This window comes from Schistocerca nitens, chromosome 4 (genome assembly GCF_023898315.1).
Source record: "Schistocerca nitens isolate TAMUIC-IGC-003100 chromosome 4, iqSchNite1.1, whole genome shotgun sequence".
NCBI classification, from domain to species: domain Eukaryota; kingdom Metazoa; phylum Arthropoda; class Insecta; order Orthoptera; family Acrididae; genus Schistocerca; species Schistocerca nitens.
Window position 1 is genome coordinate 569,004,520 of NC_064617.1, and position 6,000 is coordinate 569,010,519.

The following is a 6,000-nucleotide window of genomic DNA, read 5'->3' on the forward strand; positions in this document are numbered from 1 at the left end:
GAAGTGGCGGTGCGGTCCCCTACGGCACTGCGTAGGATCCTACGGTCTTGGCGTGCATCCGTGAGTCGCTGCGGTCCGGTCCCAGGTCGACGGGCACGTGCACCTTCCGCCGACCACTGGCGACAACATCGATGTACTGTGGAGACCTCACGCCCCACGTGTTGAACAATTCGGCGGTACGTCCACCCGGCCTCCCGCATGCCCACTATACGCCCTCGCTCAAAGTCCGTCAACTGCACATACGGTTCACGTCCACGCTGTCGCGGCATGCTACCAGTGTTAAAGACTGCGATGGAGCTCCGTATGCCACGGCAAACTGGCTGACACTGACGGCGGCGGTGCACAAATGCTGCGCAGCTAGCGCCATTCGACGGCCAACACCGCTGTTCCTGGTGTGTCCGCTGTGCCGTGCGTGTGATCATTGCTTGTACAGCCCTCTCGCAGTGTCCGGAGCAAGTATGGTGGGTCTGACACACCGGTGTCAATGTGTTCTTTTTTCCATTTCCAGGAGTGTAGTTCAACATACATGGAAATTGCATCAAGCCTTTTTATCCACCGGTTCTGCTGAATTTCATAAGCTTTGTTCTTCTTGCTTTGGCATGGAACCTTAATACTTTAACCTTGAGCATTTCTCCCTCTTAAGAATGTGATGATATTGTTTAAAGAGTTGTTGATTGCAGAAGCAATACGCGAATGGCTAAGGGCTAAATTTAATGAATGGTTATCACAGTGAACGTAAATTGCTTGTGAATATGACTCCTGCAATTTTGCAGCACATACACCGAACACAACGCTCATATTTGCTGCCCCAGCGAAGCCTAATCCACGTGCATCGTTTAGATTTATCCTCAGATCACGAATGTTGCCTTTTAAAACACCAGCCGAAGCCAAATGCCTGAGGATCATAAATAGGAACAACTCTGAAGAAGTCTTAACGAGTTATGAAAATATTTTATCAACATGTCGAGCACAAAGCTCAAACTGTTCTGTCCCACAAAAATTAGCAGTTTAGTCTGCCAGCATAGTGAAAAACGTAGATTTTTTTTAATTTTGCCAACAAGTTGTTTGCAAACTAAACTGCCAGCCGTGTCAACAATTTCATTCTGAATGACTTGCTCAGATACGTTGCACTAGCACCTGCACTGTCAATATTGTTTTTTTGAGGTGTATCCACTCAGTGGTAATCCCTCTTGTTCTCAGAACAAAACAGTATATAGGTGAAGGGTTTGATCGGTTTACACTTACTGCTTTTTTTCAGATATGTGTTAAGTTGATTGTCAATATTATGTGCCTTCTTTTAAAACACTAACATAGAATTGTGAGATAAAATTCAAGCTTTGGAGTGGTTCCCTTTCGTTTCATGATCTCTGTATTCTAGCTTACTTCACATTTTTCTAATTTTATTTCCGTTGTCCTAATGAACTCAACTGAACATGGCCACTTTCCCTCTTAATCAGCTGAAAAAATAGCACAGAACTTATACAAAGCGCCCTCATTTGCTTCTGAATAAGCTAATCATTAAAACTGTGATAACCATTGTTGTTAGAAGTCCATATTTCTTTTGGCACAAGGAAATTTGTAATTTACATCTATAGTATTCTGCAAGCCACAAGGTGGTGTGTTGCAGAGGCTACTTATGGTACCATTAACATATACCCACTTCTCTGTTCGTAGGTGGAGCCTAATACCTCTCAGTATACACTCCTGGAAATGGAAAAAAGAACACATTGACACCGGTGTGTCAGACCCACCATACTTGCTCCGGACACTGCGAGAGGGCTGTACAAGCAATGATCACACGCACGGCACAGCGGACACACCAGGAACCGCGGTGTTGGCCGTCGAATGGCGCTAGCTGCGCAGCATTTGTGCACCGCCGCCGTCAGTGTCAGCCAGTTTGCCGTGGCATACGGAGCTCCATCGCAGTTGACGGACTTTGAGCGAGGGCGTATAGTGGGCATGCGGGAGGCCGGGTGGACGTACCGCCGAATTGCTCAACACGTGGGGCGTGAGGTCTCCACAGTACATCGATATTGTCGCCAGTGGTCGGCGGAAGGTGCACGTGCCCGTCGACCTGGGACCTGACCGCTGCGACGCACGGATGCACGCCAAGACCGTAGGATCCTACGCAGTGCCGTAGGGGACCGCACCGCCACTTCCCAGCAAATTAGGGACACTGTTGCTCCTGGGGTATCGGCGAGGACCATTCGCAACCGTCTCCATGAAGCTGGGCTACGGTCCCGCACACCGTTAGGCCGTCTTCCGCTCACGCCCCAACATCGTGCAGCCCGCCTCCAGTGGTGTCGCGACAGGCGTGAATGGAGGGACGAATGGAGACGTGTCGTCTTCAGCGATGAGAGTCGCTTCTGCCTTGGTGCCAATGATGGTCGTATGCGTGTTTGGCGCCGTGCAGGTGAGCGCCACAATCAGGACTGCATACGACCGAGGCACACAGGGCCAACACCCGGCATCATGGTGTGGGGAGCGATCTCCTACACTGGCCGTACACCACTGGTGATCGTCGAGGGGACACTGAATAGTGCACGGTACATCCAAACCGTCATCGAACCCATCGTCCTACCATTCCTAGACCGGCAAGGGAACTTGCTGTTCCAACAGGACAATGCACGTCCGCATGTATCCCGTGCCACCCAACGTGCTCTAGAAGGTGTAAGTCAACTACCCTGGCCAGCAAGATCTCCGGATCTGTCCCCCATTGAGCATGTTTGGGACTGGATGAAGCGTCGTCTCACGCGGTCTGCACGTCCAGCACGAACGCTGGTCCAATTGAGGCGCCAGGTGGAAATGGCATGGCAAGCCGTTCCACAGGACTACATCCAGCATCTCTACGATCGTCTCCATGGGAGAATAGCAGCCTGTATTGCTGCGAAAGGTGGATATACACTGTACTAGTGCCGACATTGTGCATGCTCTGTTGCCTGTGTCTATGTGCCTGTGGTTCTGTCAGTGTGATCATGTGATGTATCTGACCCCAGGAATGTGTCAATAAAGTTTCCCCTTCCTGGGACAATGAATTCACGGTGTTCTTATTTCAATTTCCAGGAGTGTAGTTATATATTTTCTAATCGTCCCTTCGCCAGTTCTGTGAAGAAAAGGTACCTATTTAATATTGGTTGCCGTTTTGTCTAGGGTTTGGATGATTATTTGTGCGTTGATGTTCTTCAGTAAGTTGATGATGTTTGCTTTCATCTATCTGTGTTGTTCCTGAATGATGTAGTACGTCTTCGTTTGGTTCTGAGGTATTGTTCATTATACCTGTGATTTCTGTTCGATTTAAACACTTCGCGTGGTCTAGGGCGCCTTGCCATGGTTCGAGCCGTTCCTCCCGTCGAAGGTTCGAGTCCTTCCTCGGGCATGGGTGTGTGTGTTGTCTTTAGCGTAAGTTAGTTTCAGTTAGATTAAGTAGTTTGTAAGCGTAGGGACTGATGACCTCAGCAGTTTCGTCCCATAAGAACTTACCACAGATTTCCAAATTCCAATTATACACTTTCTTTTGTTTGCATACGAAGAAAAAACGAAGAATGTTGTTTGTCTTTTCCTCTCCATTGTTAAATAAATTGAAATGTAACTGCGCTATACAAAACACACACATCCTCTGTATACTGAAACTTGTAGCACGACGTTTGACGTATTAACAACCTCAGCGCTGGTACGACCGCATACTAATGGGTACCGGCGTAGAAGATCCTACGAAACATGCATAGTTAGTATACGTATCACAGCAGTTTCTCTAGTTTATGTCGGGAATGTACACTTAAGCAGTGTCACTGTTATTCTGCTTATGGTTACAAGGAAGTGTTAGGCAGCAACTAAATATTCACAATATTAAGCGCATGAGGGTGAAACTGTAATAAATAGATGGCTTTGGTAGTAGCAATCAAGACCTGCAGGGTACTGGATTCACATACCTTTGCTATAAATTGTTCGGCAGATTTTCTGCATCACAGGAGTCGTAATTAGATTAAAAATTCAAAGCTTACTTCGTAAGGCAGCCGTTAGTAAAAGGGGTGTTGAAGAGCACATACGAAATAGATGGTAGTAGTAACAAAGTAGTTTAACCAAGGGTGCACTCGAAACGTTTAGAAATTATATTTCTTAATTACTGAAACTCAGATAATCCTCTAACAGAAATATTTTTTAAAGGCATGGTAATGAATATTTATCTCGTCAATATGTGCGGTCTGAACACACATCACTGCTTTTGAAATATGATGTTCACAGTGGCATAGGCTAGATGTTTATTTTTTCATGCGTTCGAAATTTCTTGAAGAGTAGAGACTTTTAGTTTATTCTTCAAGAAAAAAGAGAAACTGTTGGTGTTTTCATTTTTTGTTACTCTAGGCACCCGAAAACATAAAATATTTGTGAATCCGTACATTTTACAAATTTCGTGTGAGGGGGGAAGGTGAGTGGAGGTATAAAGTCTCTCTCTCTCTCTCTCTCCCCCCCCCCTCCCACCCTTCCCTCGCGTCTCGTATCATATTCAGGTTCTACAAAACTATTTTTCCACAAGTATCAGAAACGAGCTGTGGCTTCCTCAATACCCCACGCACGCATATCTTTATTTTATTTTATTTTTTGAGTCATTGGTCTTCTGCCTGGATTGACGATATCAGCCATGAATCCCATTCCCGTACAAACCTCTTCATCACAGAGTAGCAATTAAATCCTACGTCCTTAGTTATCGGCTGGATGTATTCCAATCTCTGTCTTTCTCTATATTTTTTAATCTCTAGAGTTCCCTCGTAGCATAGAACTTATTTTTTATGTCTTAACAGATGTCCTACCCCGTCTTCCTGTCAGTGTTTTCCATATATTCCTTTCCTCGTCGATTCTACGGAGAACCTCCTCATTCCTTAACTTATCAACCCACGCAATTTCAACATTCTTCTTTAGCACCTCATTTCAAATCCTTCGCTTATCTTCTTTTTCGGTTATCCCACAGTTCATGTTTCACTACCATACAATGCTGTGCTCCAAACGTACATTCACAGAAATTTCTTCCTCAAATTATGATCTATGTTTCACACTAGCAGACTTCTCTTAGCCAGGCATGTCCTTTTGCCAGTGGTAGGCTGATTTTTGTGTCACCCTAGCTCCGTCCGTCATGGGTATTTTGCTCCTAGGTAGCAGAATTCCACAACTCCATCTATTTCATGATCACCAATTCTGATGATAAGATTCTCACCGTTATCATTTCTGCTACTTTTAATTAATTTCGTCTTTCTTCCATTTACTCTCATAGCAATGCCATCAGCGAATCTTATAACTGAAATCCTTTCATCTTAAATTTTAATTCTACTCTTGAACCTTCCTTTTGTTTGGTCATTGCTTCTTCGACGTATAGACTGAACAGCAGGGGCGAAATACTACATTCCTGTGTTACACCCTTTTTAATCCGAGCACTTCGTTCTTTGTCTTGCACTATTGTTTTTCCCTCTTAGCTCTTGCACATATTGTATGTTATCCGTCTTCTCCTTTATCTTACCCCTATGTTCCTCATAGTTTCGAATGTGTTGCATCATTTGAGATTGCCAACCCCTTTTCCAGGCCGATAAATCCTATGAACATGTCTTTATTCTTCTCTAATCTTTCTTCTGTTATCAACCACTAAGTCAGGACTTCCGCTCTGGTGCCCTTGCCTCTCCTAAAGCAAAACTGATCGTCATCTAACACAATCTCAGTTTTCTTTTCCATTGTTCAGTATATTATTGTCTTCAAAAAGTTTGATGCGAGAGCTGTTAAGCTGATGCTGCGATAATCTTGCAGTTGTCGGCTCTTGTAACGTTCGGGATTATCTGGATGATGTTTTTCCGGTAGTCAGGTGCTATTGCCAGATTCATGCATTCTACACACGAACGTGAATAGTCGTTTTGTTGCCGCTTCCCCAAATGATTCCTGTAATTCCAATAGAACATTATCTGTTCCTTCTGCCTTATTCCATCTTAAGATTTGCACGTCTCTTTTAGATCCTGATTC